The 21,762-nt window shown below is 41.5% G+C and overlaps 1 long non-coding RNA gene across 3 annotated transcripts in view; it reads left to right on the forward strand.

Annotated features, from left to right (window-relative positions):
* LOC144281049 (uncharacterized) overlaps positions 1-21,762 on the forward strand; it is a 137,093-nt gene that overhangs the window by 44,070 nt on the left and 71,261 nt on the right. For 2 of the 3 annotated variants that reach the window (XR_013349498.1, XR_013349499.1), the window contains exon 1: positions 9,775-9,834. The exons of the other annotated variant lie outside the window; for it this stretch is intronic. This is a non-coding gene — a long non-coding RNA (uncharacterized LOC144281049). Of the gene's footprint in view, positions 1-9,774; positions 9,835-21,762 lie in introns of those variants that run through there. 3 annotated transcript variants of the gene reach the window in all.

Genomic DNA, 21,762 nt, shown 5'->3' on the forward strand with positions numbered 1-21,762 from the left:
GTTTTTGTCTTGCAATTCATCAAAAATCATTCACATATCCTTCTATCCTTGGCTTTTAAACATCTGATCACTGAGATATTGAAGGCACGTGATGATGAATGTTCTGCATCCTTGCCCTTTTGCTCTTCTCAAATGTCATTTGTCTGATTTGTAACAAGTATCACCTGGTAAATCTGGAAAAGATACACAAATGAGAATCAACCTGTATCACACCCACTTTTCCTTCTGATATATTTTTAAAATAGAGCAAAAACATGAGGCAGTGTAAAGCAGTTATAGTTTCCATGGTCGCTCTCCATGAGGAAATTATCAAGGTATTTGCCACACATTCCACATCCTATACTCTGGATAAGATGGTATTCCACTCTCCTCCTTGCTGGCCACGCTCCAGCTGCACTACCCTTTCCTTCCCGCACTCACCAAACCTGCTCCACCCCTTTGTCCCAGGCCTCTTTTACCTGTAATGTTCTTTACCCATATCTTGCTGTGATTGGCTCCTCAGTCTCTGAGGTCTCAGCTTAAACGTTACCCTTCAGAGAGGACTTCAGTGATGCCCCATCTAAAGTAGTCACTATTACATTATTCAGTCTTATTCTCTGTATAGCACTTAGTGGTTGCTAATATTTTTCATTTATTTATTTATTTATTTTTATAGTCTGTCTCCAACTAAAATGTAAGCCTCATTGGGTCAAGGATCTTCTGTTAGGGGCATTGGGGTGGCTCAGTCCATTAAACATCCAACTCTTGATTTCAGCTCAGGTCAGGGTCATGAGATGAAGCCCTGGGTCAGGCTCTGAGCTCAGTGCAGAGTCTGCTTGTCCCTCTCCCTCTGCTTCTCCTCTTGTTCTCTTTCTCTCTCTTAAATAAATGAATACAATCTTAAAAAAAAAAAAAGAATCTTCTATTAGATATTTTCACTCTTACATCTATAGTGCCCCAAACCATGCCTAACACGGGGAAAATATTTGGGAAGGAAAAAAGGGAAGACAGTGGGGAAAGTCACTTCTGATCTGAGGCTGATTCTGATTGTCAGAGACATCCAATTGGCTCTTTCTTTGTAAAATATTTTTACCCACCTCCTTTGGAAACAAATTAGAGATCTTAAAAATGTATTGACTTCATTGTGTAAGACTGTTTAACAAAAGTTTAAAAACCATGAGTTATGTTGAGAATATTTGCTAGATATTTGTCATCATTAGCTCCATCTCAATAGTTATTAAAATATGAAATAAGGCAAAACTGTTTAGGTGCTTGAATTCAGGTAGTTAAGAGTCAAGACATAATAAAAACTGTTATACTATAAGGCTTTCTATAAGGCTTTCTTTCCAAAGAGCTCAAAGATACCTTGTTGGCAATCAATGGGATAATAGTAAAGTATCTTCCCCTAGAAATAGGAAATGAGAGTGCATCTAAGAGTTAAATCAGTAAGACACACACACACACACTCACATACACTCACACAGATTATGAGTCTGAAGGAGTAAACTGATAGGCAACCTGTGTATAACTGAAGACTTTGGAAACACCTATAACTTCAGCCAAGGTGACCTGAGGGTAATTTTAGGATGGCAAGCACCAGAATGTGACTAATTTAATTTAAAAAGTGTAAAATTAAAAAAAAATAAAATAAAAAATGTAAAATTAATCAATTGTTTGGAGAAAGCCTGGATGAATAGATGTGGTGGGCTGAGGTGCTGTCAGCCTAACATGAAAAACCTAAGCCTAAGAAGCCAGAAGCTGAGAGCACCTTCCCAAATACTGTTTAGGAGAGAGGGGACCTTGGCCCAAGGACTTGAGCTCTCAGGTCTCTGTGGCAAATAATAAGCCATCCATCTACCTCTCCTCACTCAGATTTCATGCTCTAAGTACAGAATTTAAATCATTTTGTTCCTGTCTATAGGGAGAAAATGCTCCCCTCCACCCCTCCCCTCCAGTCTGCTGATATGAGGATCCATCTTTTTTTTTTTTTTTTTTTTTTAAGATTTTATTGGGACACCTGGGTGGCTCCATGGTTGAGTGTCTGCCTTCGGCTCAGGGTATGACCATGGGGTTTGGGATTGGATCCCGCATCTGGCTCTTTGCGGGGAGCCTGCTTTTGCCTATGTTTCTGCCTCTTTCTCTCTTTCTGTCTCTCATGAATAAATAAACAAAATATTTTTTTTTAAAAAAAAAGAAAGATTGATTCTCTCTCTCTCTCTCCCTCTCTCTTCCCTTCCCCGCTTCACACACATGCTCTCTGTCTAAACAAAAAAAGTAAATAAATACAATTTAAAAATATTTTATTTATTTATTCATGAGAGACAGAGAGAGAGAGAGAGGCAGAGACACAGGCAGAGGGAGAAGCAGGCTCCCTGCAGGGAGCCCAATGCAGGACTTGATCCCAGGACCCTGGGATCATGACTTGAGCCAAAGGCAGATGCTCAACCACTGAGCCATCCAGGCACCCCCTATAAGGATCCATCTACTAGCTGGTTGCATTTATCATTAAAATGGAATACATTTTTATTTATTTATTATTATTTTTAAAGTAAGCACTAGGCCCAATGCAGAACTAGAACTCACAACCTTGAGATCAAGGGTCCTATGCTCTACCAACTAAGCTGGCCAGGCATCCCCAAAATGGAAATTTCTTTGGCTATACAGAATTTTCTGTGAACTTGGGTTAGTGTGAAGTTACTCCTGAGATAGGGTTTGAGAGCAAAGTGACTTGTGTTGGCTCCATGCTGCATGGCAGAGAGTGAACCAGAATTTATATTGCCTGTGACAGGCTGGCTCTGAGGAGATGAGGGCTGACCTAAGCTCAGTTCCTTCTCTCAAATTCACCAATCCTATACTTCACATGACTTTCTGAAGAGACACTGAGTGAGGGAAAGATGAGAGGCCAGGAGTATATTCCAGCTGGAGCATCCTCAAGAACTGCAAGTTCTCAATGGAGGAGCTACAAGTACTTTAGTCTATTGGGTCACAAACTTTTTCTGAAAAGGACCAGATAATGGACACATTGGGCTTTCCTCCTTGAGGAGACAGATGAGCCCAGAAAGGAAATACAGACTGGAGGGGCTGGGCAAGAGGTATCGCCTAGAGTACTCAGGAGAACTAGGGTTATCAGAACTAAAGTTGGGGGTTGGGCAGGGCAAGACTAGGCTTTCTAGAGAATGCTGAAGAGAGAATACCCTTGGCCAGAATGAGATGAGCTCAGGAAATTAATTGGTGGAAAGTATCAAATCCAAGGGATCTTTGAGACTTCTCATAGAGATCTCCAAAGCTACCCACTCACCCTGCTATGGGTCTGTAACTGATTGGTTCTGCTGGGTTGTCAGGTCTCTACCATTTATCTGGGGAAAGGGATCTTCCCCCAAAGCTTGGATAACACACCTAAAATGCACCCCAATGAATAGATGGACCTCATTTTGAAACAGGAGCCTCCAGCTACAAATGACTATCTGTTTCCTTGAGGGGGGAGCCAAGACTTAATTAACCAGCTTTGCTGTTTGGGTAAGTATAGAGACAGCCTAAATATATTTTTTTCCATGATAGCTTTTTCATTATATATTTTATTCTTTGGAATTTAAAGCATTTTTTTTAAAAAAAGTTCTCTATGCTGTACTTTCTATCCCTGTGACTTATTCATTCCATAACTGGAAGCCTGAACCTCCCACTCCCCTTCACCCATTTTGCCCACTTCCCTACCCACCTCCCCTCTGGAATCTATAAATAAATTCTGCATTTAGAGCATGAAATCTGAGTAAGAAGAGGTAGGTAGATGATTTATCAAATTCAAAATATGCAGCTGAACGTATAAGCATAATTGACCAGAGGGGAAACTGGGATCATAGAGCAGTTGGGGAGTTGATGGCAGAAATGTAAATGGAGCCTGGGTTCCAGCTTCTAATCTTCTCTTGTCACTCTGCTACAGTGATTCTCAGATACTGCAATGGACAAGGATGGGTGGAAGCAGTTTTTCAAGCTGTGTAGTTTGAAAAAGCTCTTATGCCTTTTTACCCGCAGTTGACATTCACTGATCTACAATTCATCTTATGTTGCTTTGGATCTTCTTGAAACCTCTTCAAATAAAATTTAAAAAGCCAAACCAAAACAAAACAAACATGAGTTTTATAACTTGAGCTGGAGAATGGTTCTCCTTATTTAGAAGCAGCCAACAGAAGAGCTATAAAGAACAAAATGATTCCTGAATCAGCAAACCCCACAAGTTTGGATGATGCAAAACCAAGAGACTGTGGCTGGGATCAGTCTCATTCACTGGCAAGAAGCCACTCAATAGATCACAAGATAGAACCATTTTAAGGCCTCTCTCTTCTAAAATAGAAGAGGGGAGTGTGTCAGACTTGTATTTATTCCGAAAAGAATAAAGACAAGTAAATTCTTTTAGAATTTCAATCTGTGGCAAGTAAGTCACTCGAGTAAGATGACGAAACCATTCTCCACCAGATGAGGATAAACTGAAGGTGTACCGCACCTGCAAAACACACCTATATCAACACCCCTCCCACCAAGTGTCAGAGGTAACTGTGGGGCTTTAGGTACGGTAGTAACATCAGCAAAACGTTAAGAGGAGCCTGGAGTAGACTAAGACTGATCCTGGCATCAGCAGTATATAAATATTGTGGCTGCATTGGTGTAGCTATCAAACACCTTATCTGAAATAATAGGAAACCTAGAGTGGTCAAGTAGAATCATGTACATTTTGAGCTTGAATGGACCCTAGAGAAGTTGTCCAGATGGAGAAACTGAGTCCTTCCTCTAAACTCAAAGTATTCCCATTGAGTAGCCCCATTGTTTGAATCCTCTAGACAGGGCTCCTAGACCACAGGGACTATATTTTTTAATCTTTGAATTCCTAATGCCTAGCACAGTGTCTAGCACTTCCTAAGTGTCCAATTAACATTTGTTAAACCGATCAGAAGAAGCAAAAGTGTAAATTCTCAGGCAACAGGATACAAAAATATAGAGGAAAATTGCTTCTCTGATCTCCTAGGGCAGAATCACCCAAAAAAGCAAAAATAAGCTTGACCTCAATGTATCTTTTTTTAGGTGAACACCTCAAGTCACACGAGCATTTGCTAGACCACCCAGAGCTATCACTTCTATCATTGCTACTAACAACATGGCTTGCTTGTCTTATTTGAGTATCAAAATGAGTTCATTCACAATGAGGTGCCCTGCTGTTATTATATCAGAAATAAAAATTGGGCAGACAGGTGATTTCCATTCAAGGATCCCAGAAATGTTTCACTTTTGGAACTGAAATATTAAGGGAACATCAAAACAGCATTGTTTGAAGTTAAAAGTACAGGTTACCTCCTCATGGAAACAAGATTAAGTGTAATTCTATCTGCCTTATGATTATAATCATTCATCAGATTTAGTAACTGTTCGGAAACAATCATATCTTTTCTGTATCTAAATTATTTGGTTCTTTTCTCTGAAAAGACTGAAAACACTATGAACCCTTAATTTCAATAGCACAAAGAATTGCTTATTTATAAGGACAAAGGGAAGCCATAAAGAATTAAACATTACATACTCTTTAAGAAATACTTTTTCCAGTATTATATAAATATCTTTGCACTTTCCCATTTTCTCTTTGAAACCAAGTAACCCTTTGACATTTCAAACTGAAATAACTACACATGCAATTTTTATATAGAAGCTAGGATGACTTTTTTTAGAACCAAGTGTAATTAACCACACACAGCATATTATTCATTGTCCTATGACCTTTGTTATTTAATTTCATATTCTGAAAATGTTTGTTTCTAAATTTAGTCAGGAAGATGAGAGACTGTCATGGTTGCTTTGTCAGCTGTACGTTACAGTGGATTATACATAGAATTTTCAAGTGTGGATGTTTAGAAAATACATATCGTTTGCCTGCTTTGTCATGTGAAAGGTTTAATAAAACCTGGTAATTTGGATTTACAAGGGGACTCCTCATCCAAGGTCCAAAAACAATTCTAAGTAACTGTAAAGGACAGTGCCTAGTAAGGTCAAGGAGAGGAGGAGCAAGTCTGTTGCCATAGGGGCCAAGAGCCAGTGGCTCTTAATGTCCTTGAAAAGCACCATGGCAGCCCTCATGGTTTCTCTTCTCCCATTGCCTCCAGAGATCATGATGTGGCTGATCCAGATCTAGAGTTCAAAAAAAAAATTTTTTTAAAGTTGTACAATCCCTTCTTCTTCTTCTTTTTTTTTTTTTTTTTTAAGATTTTATTTATTTATTCATGAGAGGCACAGAGAGAGAGAGAAAGGCAGAGACAGAGGCAGAGGGAGAAGCAGGCTCCATGCAGGGAGCCCAATGTGGGACTTGATCCCAGGTTTCCAGGATCACGCCCTGGGCTGAAGGCAGCGCTAAATCGCTGGGCCACTGGGGCTGCCCAGTATACAATCCCTTCTTTCAAACAAAAACAAAGCTAAGAACACAATCTACACTCCACATCAGGTGATGGGGAGCTACTGTGGCTAACCTGTGGTTTTGGGGTGGGAGTCAGACACACTTCAGTGGAACCCAGGGGTACACGGATTGGAATTTTGGGATCACTGCTCCAGTGTGCGGCCACCAGAAGTCAGGTCACCTTTCCTGCTCTAGGGTGGGGGCCTCTGTCCAGGCCAGAGCCATATGAATGGTGGGACAAGTTGTGCCCTGTGCTTGGTGCCAGGACAAGGGGGCTGCTGAAGGCTATGATCCAGCCCTGGCTCCTCTTGCCACATCCAGTTCCCTGGCTCAGAGCTGCTTTGACAGGCAGGAAAGGGTACCTTTCCTGTTTCATTTGCCTGAAGGGAATTACGGTTTTCTTCCTAGCACAAGAGTCTTAGGAGTTAGCAAGGCTAAGATTTTTCTTGTGAGAGCTTCTGACCTATTCCTGTCCTGATCTTTCTGGCCTGCCTGTCCTTGGGGCTGTAGTTCTCCCATTAGGGTGAGGAGCTCCCAGATCAGCACCAAAGAGCAGTATCTCCTTGGCTGTCAAGTCCTGAGCGGGAGATTGTCTCTCAGCTCAGCAGCTTGGCCTCTGGGGCCCTGGGAAGTGGGATGGGAGGCTCTAAATTGGCCTTGCCACCAGCATTGGGAAGTGTGAGTGCCTGGGGTGCTTTCCTGCTTTGGGTTTTTTCCCTGCTTCTCCTCTCCCTCCTTTTCCCTCCTCTCTGCTTCTTCATTCTAAAGGAAAAGACTCCCTTTCCCATCTCTAAGGGTGTGGGGCATGGTTCATTTTTCCTTTTAGGTGAATTTTAAGTGTGCTCAGAGAATTACAACCATGCAGAGGAATTCCTGAAATTTTTGTTTTTGGAGAGAAAGGCATAGATTTGGGCCATTCCTCAAATTCCCCAGCTCATCCCTTATATTTGCTTGGATAACCCACTCAGGAGACAGGCCCAGCAAGGGCACAGACTAAGACCCACATACCCTATATCCACACATTGAAAAGTTGTACAGAAAGCTAAAAGATGTGGGCAGCCTGGGTGGCTCAGCGGTTTAGCGCCACCTTCGGCCCAGGGCATGATCCTGGAGACCCAGGTTCGAGTCCCACATTGGGCTCCCTGCATGGAACCTGCTTCTCCCTCTGCCTGTGTCTCTGCTTCTCTCTCTGTGTCTCTCATGAATAAATAAATAAATACAATCTTTAAAAAAAAAAGAAAGCTAAACGATGTTAATTAAAATGTGTCATATTTTTCTGTCTTGACAAATCAATGACGAAATCCAAAAACATTTACAAAGCTATGGTCTTTATATGCTGAAAGTTGGCAATATGAGTTGTACCAAAGATGAGTACATTTAGTTATTTTGCACATGTCTGAATGAGCTAGCAATGTATTGTATGAGTAACAAAAGACAAATAATTCACAATCATTCACTTATTGTACAACATCTATTTTATTTTCTTCACTTCAGCAAAACTGCTAAATGTGTTGTTACATAAAGATTTTCATGTAATTAGTATTCAAATGATAGCGATAACAGATTACAAATAAAGTGTAATTGTTTAGAAAACATTTAAAAATTGAGTATATTTTTATTAAAATGTAAACTCAGGTGAATGGCATTTTCAAAATTATAGTTACTTTGTATATTTTCAAAAGTTACTATTTAAAAATATTTATATTATCTATTACAATTAAAAGACAAACAAAAAAATAATACATGAATGCACCAACATTTTTTTTTGCACCAACATTTTAGGTAAAAATTATTTAAATATGGCTGAACTGTTAAATCGAACTCTGAATATTTGGTGAAATCTTATTTATATACAAATTAAATTATCTCCATCCTAGTGTTTAACATCCATCTGGTTGTCAATATAAAGAATCAGCCTTATGGTTCATGTGGGCTACAGGTACATTTATGTATTTATATTTGAAGAGTAATATGAATTGTTTGCTATTGCAAAATATCCTCAATCACTGCATACAACTGTTGTGAATTTCATCTCATTCTCTAGTACCTACAGGACTCTGAGATGGAATACAAAGAGAAGCAAGAATAGGGGTGCTCAGCACTCTCAGATAATGATACTTCACTATGCAAGGGTATATTGCATTCATTCTCTTTGAGACAAAGGATTTGATAACTTAATTAATTTGTCTTTTCTTACCTAGGAGCTTCCACCACTCAAATTTTTCTAAAGTGGTTTTTATTTCTAATATCATCAGCAACACAGCCCATGAACCTTCTTTCATTTTGAAGACATAGGGCAAGAGAGGTCCAGCAGTGTTTCTGAGTCCTGGAAGGTGTTATCTCAAGAAGACACGTTTAGGGTCATGAGGTGCACTGGGCCAGTGCAGGGCAGGAGTCTCTGTGGTCTGCATATCGGAGTGGTACTATTGAGAGGTTTGGGAGAAATCATCTTAAAAACCCCTCCAGGGTCAAAATTCAGAAGCAGATACACTTACGTGGTACAAATCCTGCCATCACAAGGAAAATATAGGGGTCACTGGGTGGCTCAGTCGGTTAAGCGTCTGACTCTTGGTTTCTGCTCAGGTCATAATGCCAGGGTTGTGAGATCCAGCCCCACTGTGGGCTCCACACTGGGCATGCAGCCTGTTTAAGATTCTCTCTCTCCTCTTCCTCTGCCCCTTCCCTCCCCCCACTTTGCTTGTGTGCTCTCTCTCTCAAAAAAACAAATTAAAAATTACAGTTATACTACAATTTTACTTCCCATTTTGCTGTGACAGTTCTTTTCTTTTTATTTTCCTTTCCTTTTCTTTTTTAATCTTCTCTTCCCTTCTGTTCTTTCTTTCTTTCTCTGTCTTCCCTCGATACATGGCTTCCTGTGAGCATGTATTGCCAGCACAAATCTAAACTCCTCTGGGATCTATCAATCAATTTGCATTCTGACCTTGGTACCAGATTCCTTCCTTCCTTCCTTCCTTCCTTTTCTCCTTCCTTCCTTCCTTTTTTCTTTTTTTTAAATTTTTATTTATTTATGATAGTCACACAGAGAGAGAGAGAGAGGCAGAGACACAGGCAGAGGGAGAAGCAGGCTCCATGCACCGGGAGCCTGACGTGGGACTTGATCCCGGGTCTCCAGGATAGCGCCCTGGGCCAAAGGCAGGCGCTAAACCGTTGCGCCACCCAGGGATCCCCCTTTTTTCTTTTTGGTTAATAGTCTTATTGAGATATAATTCACATATTATACACTTTATCCATTTCAAATATACATATCAGTTTTTTTGTATGTTCACTGAATTGTGCAACCATCATCACAATCAACTTTAGAACATTTTCATCATCCCAAAAGAATGATAGTCATAGCGATTACTAGACATTCTGTTTCCCCTTGAATGCCTCCCTGCTCTTTCCCCTCCCCTCCTTGATCCCAGGTAATCACTAAGCTACTTTTGTTTTTATACATTTGGCTATTATGGACATTTCATATCACTGGCATCCTCCAATATGTGGTCTTTTGTGACTGGCTTCTTTCACTTATAATGTTTCCAAAGTTTACCCATGTTACAGCAGGTGTCAGGACTCAATTCCTTTTTGTTGCTGAATAATAATCCACTGTGTGGATAGACCACATTTTACTTATCCATTTATTCATCAGTTGATGGATATCTGAATTGTATCTACTTTTGGGCTCTTATGAATAATGCTGCTATGAACACTCATGTGTAAGTTTTGGTGTAGGCATACATTTTTTTTTTCCTTGGGTGAATACCTAGAAGTAGAATTGCTAGGTAATATGATAACTCTTTGTTGAAATCTTGAGGAATTGCCAGACTGTTTCCAGAGAGGCTGTGCCATTTTACATCCCCACCGGCAATGTATGAAGGTTCTAATTTCTCTGTATCCTTGCAAACACTTGTTATTGTCTGTCTTTTTTATTTTAGCCATCCTTGTTGGTGGAAAGTGTATCATATTGTGAGTTTGATTTATATTTCTCTAAAGGCTAATGACATTGATAGTTCTTTTTAAGTGGGTATTCCTGATGAGAAAGAATAAGTCTTTGTCAATGCCCTCACTCGGTGCCTTGCTTGTGGTGTTTAGAAATAAATCACCTCATAGGACAAACGTATTGGAGGGGACCTGGGACCCAGGGCAGGTTCCTGCTTTATAACACAGCTCACTTGCAGTGCTGGGTGTTTGCTACTTCCACTGTCAGAAAGTCCAGATCTTTCGTGAGAACTGCTTTTTTTTTTTTTTTTTTTTAATCTGAAACTTTAAGTCACTGAGTCTCTAGCTTTGCTCTCTCAAGCAAGGCAAACTTTCTCTTCACCCTAGCACCCTTCTCCTTCACTTGACTAAATCCATCTACATATTTGTAAAGACAAAGTGTTGGCAGTTCACTAAGTTGTTAACTTTTTCCTTTCCCTTTTGAGTTAATGAATGCAGCCAAGGGTGGTATGCAAATGTGACCACACTGCTAGGCTATAGCCACTCCATAGGGGTTCTCAAGGAAAGTCTTGCAAGACAGAGGGTCCAGACTAAATGGGAGGAAGGAGTCACTTGAAGAAACATCCTGAAATCACCTTGCTGTGTTTTTAGTTACTATATTGATTTTGAAATTCCAAATAACTTTACAAGAGGGCATGTGGATTTTGTGTTTACTGAAAGGGAACAAATGTGAAGAAGGTGCTAGAATGCAGTCTATAAAAACAGGCTTGGCCATCCTGTTTCCTGGATTAAAAAGGACATGGTTAGCTCATTTCCCTCAACCTGGCACACTTTGAAAAGGCAGCCACTGTGGTTGTGCTAGTGCCTGTGTATGTGAGTGAGGGCCAGCCCACCCGTCTCTTCCTCTCCTCCATAAACCTGATGCTCGTGCTCTACATTCTGTCCAGTTCTTCCTTCTCTCTCCTCAGACATCTCACAAGGATTCTCTCTCCTGTTTCTCCTCAAACTCTGGAACTCTGTGGGCAAAATACCCTAATTTCTCCTGTTTCAGATTTCCAAACCCCTGTACTTCCTCACCTAAACTAATGACGTTCACTTAAGGACACTGTGTCCCATTCCCCTTTCTTAGAGAGACCCCATCCTGGAATCACAGGCCCTCCCTCCCTCCCTCCTCCCTCCCCACAGAATTAGGGGTACTTTTTTTTTTAAGTTTTAATTTATTTATTCATGAGAGATGAGGCAGAGACATGGGCAGTTCCCTCCCTGCAGGGAACCTGATATAGGACTCCAGCACAGGACCCAGGATCAGGCCCTGAGCCAAAGGCAGACACTCAACCACTGAGCCACCCAGGTGTCCCTTGCAAGGTACTACTTGTTTTGGTTCTAGCCCAGCGACCTAGCAACTTCAAGTGGCCTTCATGTGTGAGTGACTAGGTCCTAGCAAAGGCTCACAAAATTCCTTTCTTTTCCTGGAATGCACAGAGCTAATGCTCCACTGATAGCCTTTGCACTGGGCTGTTCCCTCTGGCTGGAACACCCTTCCAGGTGTTTTCCCCTGGGCTCACTCCTTCCACTACTCAGATTTCGGCTCAGAAAACAATTCCTCTGGACTTCTTCCCTGACGGCCCTCATGTAACTCAGCGACAGAGGGATTTCTGTCTGCTTTGTTCACGGCCATACTCCTAGCACCTAGAACAGTGCTGGCACATGGGAGGCACTTGATAAATACCTACTGAGTTACTAGAACAAAGCAGCTTCTACAGAAAGTATTGGGTTGCGTAAGTTCTGCCATTTTGTGGGCAAGACAAGGACTGAGGAATGAACAGAGAAGGGAGGAGCAAAGAAGAGAAGAGAGGATAGGAGCTCTTGCAGTGCAGAGGACAAACATGGATAGCTGGAGACAAAACAGGGCACTGGTTTTGAGACGCAGTCTCCACTTTCTCTGATGTGGAAAATAACCCCTGTTGTGATTAAATCCAAGTCCAGGTTTCACTTGCAGACAAGGACATTTCTGAAGATATCTGAAAAGGAGACAATCTCTCCTCCCATCCCTCCAGCCTCTCCTCCTCAGTTTCCAGGTTTTATCACCAAAATAAAAAAAAAAGGGGGGGGGAGATGAGTGTCGATTCCCACTGCATCTTAGGTGAATCCCTAGCTAAAAATGTTAGTAAAAATGGGATCTGCGTTCAAAGGATGCACATTGTCTAAATGGTCTGAAATTTTAAAAAGCAGCTTCTTCTAAAGTGCATATTATTTTGTAAGACTCTTTAACCACCCGCTAAAAAACATCACAGTGTTTTTGATCATACCTGAGCAAGTTACTTGTCATGGTAGAAACTGACAGTAAATAAAGGACGCTCCCAACCCAGAACCCTATTGTGCAATTATGCTTGATCTTTTTTTGTCAAACTGGATCTTCTGCTTCCTTTGCCAGCTGAAATCAAATGGATGCATTAGGTCATGGCATTAATATGAACATTTTCACACTTGTTTTTCTTTCTCCTTTCTTATCCACTTTTTATTACGTGGCACAAGTCACATTGTAATTATGAAAGTGAGGAACTCCAGCAGCTTGTAGCACACAGAGACTGAGCAATGTGGCCCATCTTGTTTCCACCTCTCTTGGTGAGAGCCTAAGGGTGTTAGTCATGTGGCTGTTTAGGATGTGCAACCAACCAAGCCTCAAATGACATCACCAGAATGAATTACTCTGGGGTTTTGCAAATCTACAATGCAGGATTTGCCAGAGAAAATGAAACCATCAGCTCTTTTTACTCCTCCCATCCCAATCCCCCAAATCCCCAAGCATGTATGTAGCATTCTTTTTCTAGTGGCTTTGCTTTTATGCCAAAGAGGAACTGGGTCCGTTTTTTCTTTCTGGTACATGAGAAGTCTTATAGAAACTAAGGCTTCATAGATGTGCCATCATTGCCACTTCAAATGCTTTACTTTTGTGTTTCAATGTAATTATCCGGTGCTTTAGACATCTGTGTGTGTGATGTATTCCCATGTCTCTGGATTTGGGTGTGTGATGCTTCCTGTCTGTCATGACCTTCTCCCTGGCTTTCATTTCAAATGACTCTTGCTACATGAATTTTGTTTATTTATTTATTTGGTTTTATTTTTAAGTATTCTCTACACCCAACATTGGGCTTGAACTCACAACCCTGAGATCAAGAGTTCCACGCTCCACTGACTGGGCCAGCCAGGTGCCCCTCCTCCTATGTGACTTTAAATACATATATTTAGAGTTGTCACATTATCTCTGATGAAATAAAACCCTCATCAAAATGTAATGACTCACTTTCTCTCTAACAGTGCTTTTTTGTCTTAAACTCATTTGTCTGATATTAATAGTAACCACATTAGCTTTTCTTTTTTTTTTTTTTTTGATGTTTGCCAGCTCTGTCTTTTTACATTACTTCTGTTTTCTGCCTTTTGCATCCTTAGAGTCCAGTAAATCTCTTATAAAAAAGGACACCTGGATTTGTAATGTTTTTTAATCTAATATTTTCTGTATTTTTAATAGACCAGTTTTTCCCATTTACATTTATTGTAATTACTGATAATTGATTATTTGGACTTATTGCTATAATCTCTTATTTGTACTGCTTTTTCTCTGTTTCCTTCTCTCCCACTTTTTCTAATGTAATAAATTTCAAATTGTGATTTTTTCATTTTTGTAAACAAGTTGGATGTGCTACTCATATGGGATGATTGAACTGGCAGGTTTGTCTTCTTGTTTCTTAGAATTTCTCCTTTGAACTAGGAAAGTAAGAAAATTCTAGAAGATATTTATGACTACTCATTGTATTATCAGGAGAGAATAGCTAAGACCTGGAGAAAAACTTTATCTCTTAACAATTCTCACTGGGGACTAAAGCAGTTTAACAGCCAGGTTGCTGGTTCTCAAAATGAGGAGTCCACATGGTATGTAATGCTGTATACAGAAAGATGGAATCCATGTAATGTGTCTGCTTCCAATGTGAGGATGGTACCTAGGGGCAATCCTTGAGAGTTTGGCATGCCTGTACTATCTGCTGTGTGACTGCATGAAGAAACAATTCTCCCATAATTTGTCTCTGTTGAATCTACTGCAAAACCCTCATTTATTCAGTATGCCATAATGGTATTTGGTCTTCTCTTGGCTAGAAATGCATCATAAACAAACAGAAAAGGGAGCCATTAAATTGTGACAGGAGCCATTAAATTGTGTTATAACTGAATTGCTCAATGATCCGCGATATGCTTACATCGCTTTTTAAGATTATCATTTAAATATGAATACATATTTTTAACATACTTATGGCAAACTTTGCTTTATGGGTTTTTTTTTCTGGAAAAACAAATATATCATAGTAATTTAGTAGCCTGGAGCCTAGGGTTGGTTTTTCTTTTTTTAAAAAATATTTTATTTAAATTCAATTTGCCTGGAGTCTGGGGTTTTATCCTGATTCTTCCACAGACTAGCCATATGATCTAAGGCAAGTTACTTGGTCATGCTAAACCTCATTGTTCTTATATTCCCTGTGAAGTTAATAATGAAGCTACACATAGGATTGTTATGAGAATCTGATAAATTAAAACATAATAAATTATGAGGCCTTTGGCATAAAGTTAGTACTATAAATAGTAGCCATTATGATTTTTTTAAATAAATAAGGAACTTCTTGGAATCACTTCTTCTTCAAACCCCTGTCCCTCAGCATGAAATAATATATTTTGGGTTGAAGCTGGAACTGGGAGATGATTGATCTCTTTCCTTCAGGGATTTACCAGGCTGAGTATGGTGGAAATCTCTTTGAAGTTTAAGATGCTCTGAAGGAGGTCAATAGTGTGACTTATACCCTCATGTGTGCTATCCTGAGCCAACAAATATCAGGGGTGTTGGTAAACTCTGTTTCAGCAGATGTGTCCTCTTTGTTTTTTTTTTTTTGTTTTTTTTTTTAATTTTTATTTATGATAGTCACACACAGAGAGAGAGAGAGAGAGGCAGAGACACAGGCAGAGGGAGAAGCAGGCTCCATGCACCGGGAGCCTGACGTGGGATTCGATCCCGGGTCTCCAGGATCGTGCCCTGGGCCAAAGGCAGGCGCCAAACCGCTGCGCCACCCAGGGATCCCAGATGTGTCCTCTTTGATAAGGCTGGCATGACCTTATACCCTCAATTCTTGATTTCCTCTCCAAATCCACTTAGAAAGCTATAAGGTACCACATTGCCACCAACCTTCTCATTCTCAGGAATCCCTATTTCAAGGGCTAGAGGGAGTCCTGTCCTAGAATACTAAGGTAGAATTAGGAATTCATTTTCCCATTGCATGTGATTATTTGCAGGTGATGTGTGCTATCAGACTCAGTACTATTAATAATGGGTAGAAAAAGACTTTTAGGACCTACCTGAGATTCTAACCTCCTTAAATAACATGTTTCCCGATAGCAAATGTGTTTTCAGTTCCAAATAACAGATTTACAAATAAAATATTGAAACATAAGCCATTAGGAAAATGGGGCCACAATCCTGTACATCTTTTTTTTTTAAGATTTTATTTATTTATTTATTTATTTATTTATTTATTTATTTATTTATTTATGAGAGCGCATGCATGAGTGGGGGAGGGGCAGGGGGAGAAAGAGAAGCAGAGTCCTTTACTGAGTAGGGAACCTGATGTAGGGCTTGATCCCAAGACCCTGGGATCATGACCTGAGCCAAAGGTAGGTGCTCAAATGACTGAGTCCCCCAGGTGCCCCAGTGCTACACATCTTTAGTGCAGGAAAAGGAAGGAAAATTCTGCCAATAATCTGAAGTATAGGAGCACTGTGCATTTTTCTAAACTATAATTTAGACAGGATAGCAGATGAGAAGTTTGTTGCAAAGAGCAAGACTGGCTCCCTGGTGACTACCAATGATGAGGACATTGAATTAGGTTTCGTCCCATAGCCAATCCTGTTGTGCCCCTGGTATATCTGAATGCCTTATTATTCCTTGGAGAATCTTCCTTGGAGGAGAGAAGGCCACTCTCCTTCCCAAGGTTTTCTGAAAGTTTCTGAATATTGTCTATAGGGAGCCTCTGTGTTTATACTCCTTTACCCAAAATTGCCCTAGCTCTAAGCAGCTCCCTAAACTCTTTTTGCAAGATCATTCTGTATCCTTCTGTCACTCTTATCTCTGGTGTTTGACTGCCCTGGGCATGGATCTCTCACCAGTCAGTTAGCAGGTAGATGCCAAGAGTCCCCTAGTGCTCAGGATTCCTCTAGGCTCTGTGAAAGTACAGAAAGAAAAAGACAAGATCTCTGCTCTTAAGGAACTCATAAACTAATTCAGAAAGTAGAATATCCTAGATCTTAAAACACAGGCTTCAAATCAGGCAGCCCTGATCTGAGTCCCGGGTCTACCATTTCTTAGCTGTGCACTTAGGGTCTCAATTTTTTTTTTCACCTGTACAATGAGGATGGTAAAAGTAGCTCTCCCACAGTATTGTCATGAGGACTGTGCTGCAAGATAAAGCACTTAGGGATGCCTGCATAAAGGAAGAACTCAATGAACAATGTCATCATCATTGTTATTATCATTTAGAAAGTCTGAGATGGGGCATAGACTAGTCTGAGCTATGTAGAAACCTAATAACATTTTCCTTAGTGCCCTCCTTAGTCTTCCCACACCTGGGGGAGGAAATACTGCTTTGTGGCTTACAGAAATGGACAGAGATGGATTGGTGGGAGAGGGGCCTTGGGGACACAGTGAGGACTGCTGTTGACTTCCTGGCAAAGGTGGTCTGCCTGTCTTGGCTCAGTTCTGCACTGGGCATCTTGTTGGGCTTGGAAACTAAACAGGTGGAACTTCCTCTGCCTTTGAAGAATTTGCCAGCCAGGTGGAGATTGAAGATGTACATGCAAGATGCATATTTAGCATAATAATGAAGCAGCACCTTAATTAACAAGATATAATAGTTATGATAAATGTTTAAGGCAAGAAGGCTTATTGGTGAGTCTAAATTCTGGACATCTGGGTAAAGTTTTCTGAACATGTTAATACCACCCATAGCTCTGTGGCAAGCACAGCAGAGATACCCTTTTCTTCCTGTCCCCTCCCTCCAGAACCTTGCCTGTGTTTGTCCCCTGTGTTTGTGTTTCTCTCCCCAAACTATGATCTGGATCAGCTGTGAAACACAATTCTGAATCTTGCCCCCAGCTTTTGGTGTTTTTGGATGAAAGGCTGGCATGATATGCTAGGGTCCACCCTCATGTCTGCTTTCATTTTGACAGCAGGGACTGGAAGAGTGATGAATGATTAAAGCTCTCCCTTTCAAGGAGTATCGTTGACTTTAGATGACTGCTAACTCTAGCCTTTGCAGAGGATAATGTTTGCTCTGCAGACTTAAGGACAGGGCTGGCTTTCTGGGAGTGTTGCAATGAAGAGATTCAAACAGAGGCCTCTGTGGACCTCCTCCCTAGCAAAGCGGCTCCAGCCGCCACAGTGAGGGTAGTTTCACTGAGTTTAGGGTTTGGGTGTGAGACAGAGCCCATTCTGAAGGTTTTTAGCCAAATGTCTGTGTGATTTTGCTTTCTGGAGAGATGAGTGTGTTCAGCAGGAACCGTATCTCCTGGACTCATTCTCTTAGTGTTTATGAGATGGTGAGAAGAAAACAAAAATAAAATGAAAAACACAATTGTGATTCTCTAGTGATTAACAATATCCTTTTGAAATTTGAAGGCACCACAGAAATCATCTGCAGACAGGAAGAACTGAAGCCCAGAGAAGGGAAGTGTCTTCTTCAAAGTCACACAGCGAATGGATCAAGAGCAAACCCTGAAACCCAGGTTTTTGGCCCCTGATTCTGTTCTCTTTTTATTATTCTACTTCTGTTGACAACCATGGAGAGTTTGTTCTTCCTTTTGTTGGACTCTTCTTCCTTCCCAAACCCCAAAAAGAGCCAAGATGGTCCAGGAAATCCTAACTCACTTCCAAAGGCACTTTACTGTCTGTTGGCCATGCTGTATGGCTTGCTGTTTCAATTAAGGTTTTCGACATTTCATAGGAAAGTATGCAAATTACCACTGACTCTAAATAAGTCAGGGTTTATTCAGGGTTTATAAATACGGACAATCTCGCTTTCCTCTCATTCGCTCCTTTTCCTTGGCTTTATTCCCTCAACTCGCCTCCGTTAAGATACTTTCCTTTTTTAAGGCTTTTTAGTTGGGATACATATTTGGTGTAATCTTTAACTTTTCCCTTCCAACCCATCTTTATACAACCATCATTAATAATGACCAATGTTATAATAATACATATTTTGCAGAATGTTTTAGTATATTAATTTTGCGGTGTAACTCTCAACTTTTCTAATGAGGAGGAGGGTGTAGATAGGACTAGGTAGAGAGACTTTTGAAAATGTGGGCAGGGTGTTTGTGAATGTCTGGGCAGTGGAATATTTTTGTGGCATGGTGGGTGTTTTGAACTCTCTGGAAACTAACAAGCAAGCTCTACACATACACTTGATGGAAATCCTCCAGGCTTTGGATAACACGGGAGCCTTTCAGAAGTCTGAATTGAGTCCAAGTCAAATTACAGCCCAGTGTGCTTGTGAAAATGGGAGGCAGAGCCGATCAGAGGAAATGACACTGGTCCAGGACCCCCAGGAGCCCGGTGCTGGTTCTACCACCAACTCTAGTTTCCCTGTCTATAAAAAAGGATAATAATAGCTCTTAACCTCATGGAGTTCCTTTGACAATAAAAATATAATAATGTATATAAAGTGCTGAGCACAATGCCTGGCATGTAATAAGCATTTGTTACTTGTATGAAGTGCCAATGGGCTTCTGGGGAACTGACAGTCATCTAGAGAAGGCCCCCATTTAGGTGGGAGGCTCCAGGGCTGCGGCCAAAGGCTTTGAAGTTTGACAGCTGGGTTTAGATCTCAGCTCCAGCATTTTCCAGCTGTGCCATTCGGGACAAGTTACCTAACTTCTTTGGGCCTCACTACCCATCTCATTATATTATTGGATGGATTAGTGACACAGGCCACATGAAGCCCTTGGCTTAGCGCCTTGCACGTAGTAGATACCGAATAAATGGTGGTTATTGTTCCAGGTCCTTAGAGAAAGGGGCCAAGAGAAACTGAAGGCATGAGGCAAATAAGACAGTTGTCAAACTGGGAGGGGGGCAGTGTTAAAAGGAACCAGGAGAGCAAGATCAACTTCTTGGGGCCTCTATTAATCTTCCTGGCTGCCACAACAGATTGCCACAAACTTGGTGGCTTGAAACAATAGAAGTGGATTCTCTCCCAGTTCTGGAGACCAGAAGTCCGAAATCCATCTCCCTGGGCTGAAACCAAGATGTTGGCTCCAGAGGCTCTAGGGGAGAATCCTTCCTTGCATCTTCCAGCTTCTGGTGACTGTTGACATTGCTCAGTCTGTGGCTACATCGCTCCAGCCTTTGCCTCTGGCTTCACATGGCTGTCTCTCCCTCTCTCTGTGTGAAATCTCTCTCTGATTCTCCTCACAGGAACCCTACAGTAGCATTTAGGGCCCACTTGGAGAATCTGGGATAACCTCTCCACTTTTGGATCATTAATTTAATCACACCTGCAAAGACTCCCACCCCCCCCTTTTTTCTTAGAAAGTAACATTAAGTTCTAGGGACGAAGACCTGATATCTGTGGGGAGCCATTATTCCGCCTCCACAGAGTCCAAAGCACCAGTGGCTAGGCAAGGATTCCAGCTTGCCTTTCCCTGGAGTGATGTAGCAGGGAACTGGAGTGTGATGGGGAGGGGAGGAGAGCTGTCACCAGGGCAGAGGCAAGATGAAACAGGGCAGAACAGAGACGTGGGAGAGGCTGGTGGGGATCACATGGCCACAGGCAGGCTGACATCAGCCAAGCCATGGGGCAGAGTGGAGCTCAGCACCAGCATCTGTGCAGGGGCATGTTAATAGCCTCCAGGAAAAGGCATGAGTCACTTGGACACCCGGCCAAGGGAAGGAGGAGGCCAAGGCCTGCCTGATTGCACTGGTGGGCTCAGGGCCATGGTGGACTGCACTGGGAGCTGGGGCTCCTTGCCCAACCTCCCTCAACTGGGCCCAGCTGGACCACATTGACCAAGACACAGTCCCTGTCTTTGACAAGCTCGCATCCTAATGGGGGAGGCAGGCATATCTCCATTTTCATAGGGCTCCACAGGCCTTCCCTTTGTGTTTTCTCTCCCTTCTTCCATGTGAATCTCTTTTATGGACATTTCTTGGATTTAGAGCCCACTCAAATAATCCAGGATGATCTCATCTCTGGATCCTTGACTTGATTACATTTGCAGAGACTCTTTTTTCCAAATAAGTCATATTCATAGGTTCCGGATGTTGGCATATCTTTTAGAGGTCATCATTTGATCCACTACACTTACTCCGTCAAAATTTACCTGCCCTCTGCTTCATTCCTTCAGGTTCCAGGGAAATGTTAAATATTCTGAGCAACAATGTTAATGACTTCATTTGTTACTTCTTTGCCTTATCAGAGAACTGGTGGAGACTTAATGCCTTTGTCAGGAGAATGGCTTTCTAGGAGCTGGAATATCAGGTTCCATTTGAGCCTCTGAAAAAGATGGCTCTGGGAAAAGCCTCATGTATCACCTACCTTCCCTGGGACAACTCACTGGATTTGCCCCTCTGCCCCAATCACAAGAAATCATGGGAGAGTGGGAAGCATGGTATCACCATCCCCTCTCCAACTAACTTTCTTTCTTTCTTTCTTTCTTTCTTTCTTTCTTTCTTTCTTTCTTTCTTTCTTTCTTTCTTTCTTTCTTTCTTTCTTCTACTGGTTTTCTAAAAACATTTGCTTCTTTCTGTTCCTAATCCTTCCCATCAGCCCAGTTAATAGTAGCCCTGCACTGTCCTGCATAATTTGCAAGTATCTTTTTTGGGTTCTCTTATTTATTTATTTGAGAGAGAGAGAGTAAGTGTGCATGCACAAGCCAGGGTGTGGGGTAAGTAGGGTGGGAGCAGAGGGAGAGAGAGTATCTTAAGCAGGCTCCACATTCAGTGTGAAGCCCAATGCAGGGCTCAATCTCACAACCCTGTGTGACCTGAGCCGAAATCAAGAATCAGACGCTAACCAACTGAGCCACCCTGATGCCCTCAATTTATAAGTATCTTATTTATTCGTTACAACATTCCTGTGAGTGTCCCTATGAGTATCAGTATTGCACTTTGCAGAAGAAGACACTGAGGCTTTGAGGTTTAATGGATGAGCCAAGACTTAAACCCAGGCTCTAAATTCCATGCTCTTAGCTTCTCCCCTGAGGAAGCTCCTGCAGCCCTTTTAATGGTGCTGCTCTTGAAATTGGGCTGTCAGAAGCATGATGGCGTGGTCAAGGGAACTATGGTAGAGGGCAATGGCCCTGCTTCCAAGAAGTCAGGGTGCCAGACT

This window comes from Canis aureus, chromosome 12 (genome assembly GCF_053574225.1).
Source record: "Canis aureus isolate CA01 chromosome 12, VMU_Caureus_v.1.0, whole genome shotgun sequence".
NCBI lineage: Eukaryota > Metazoa > Chordata > Mammalia > Carnivora > Canidae > Canis > Canis aureus.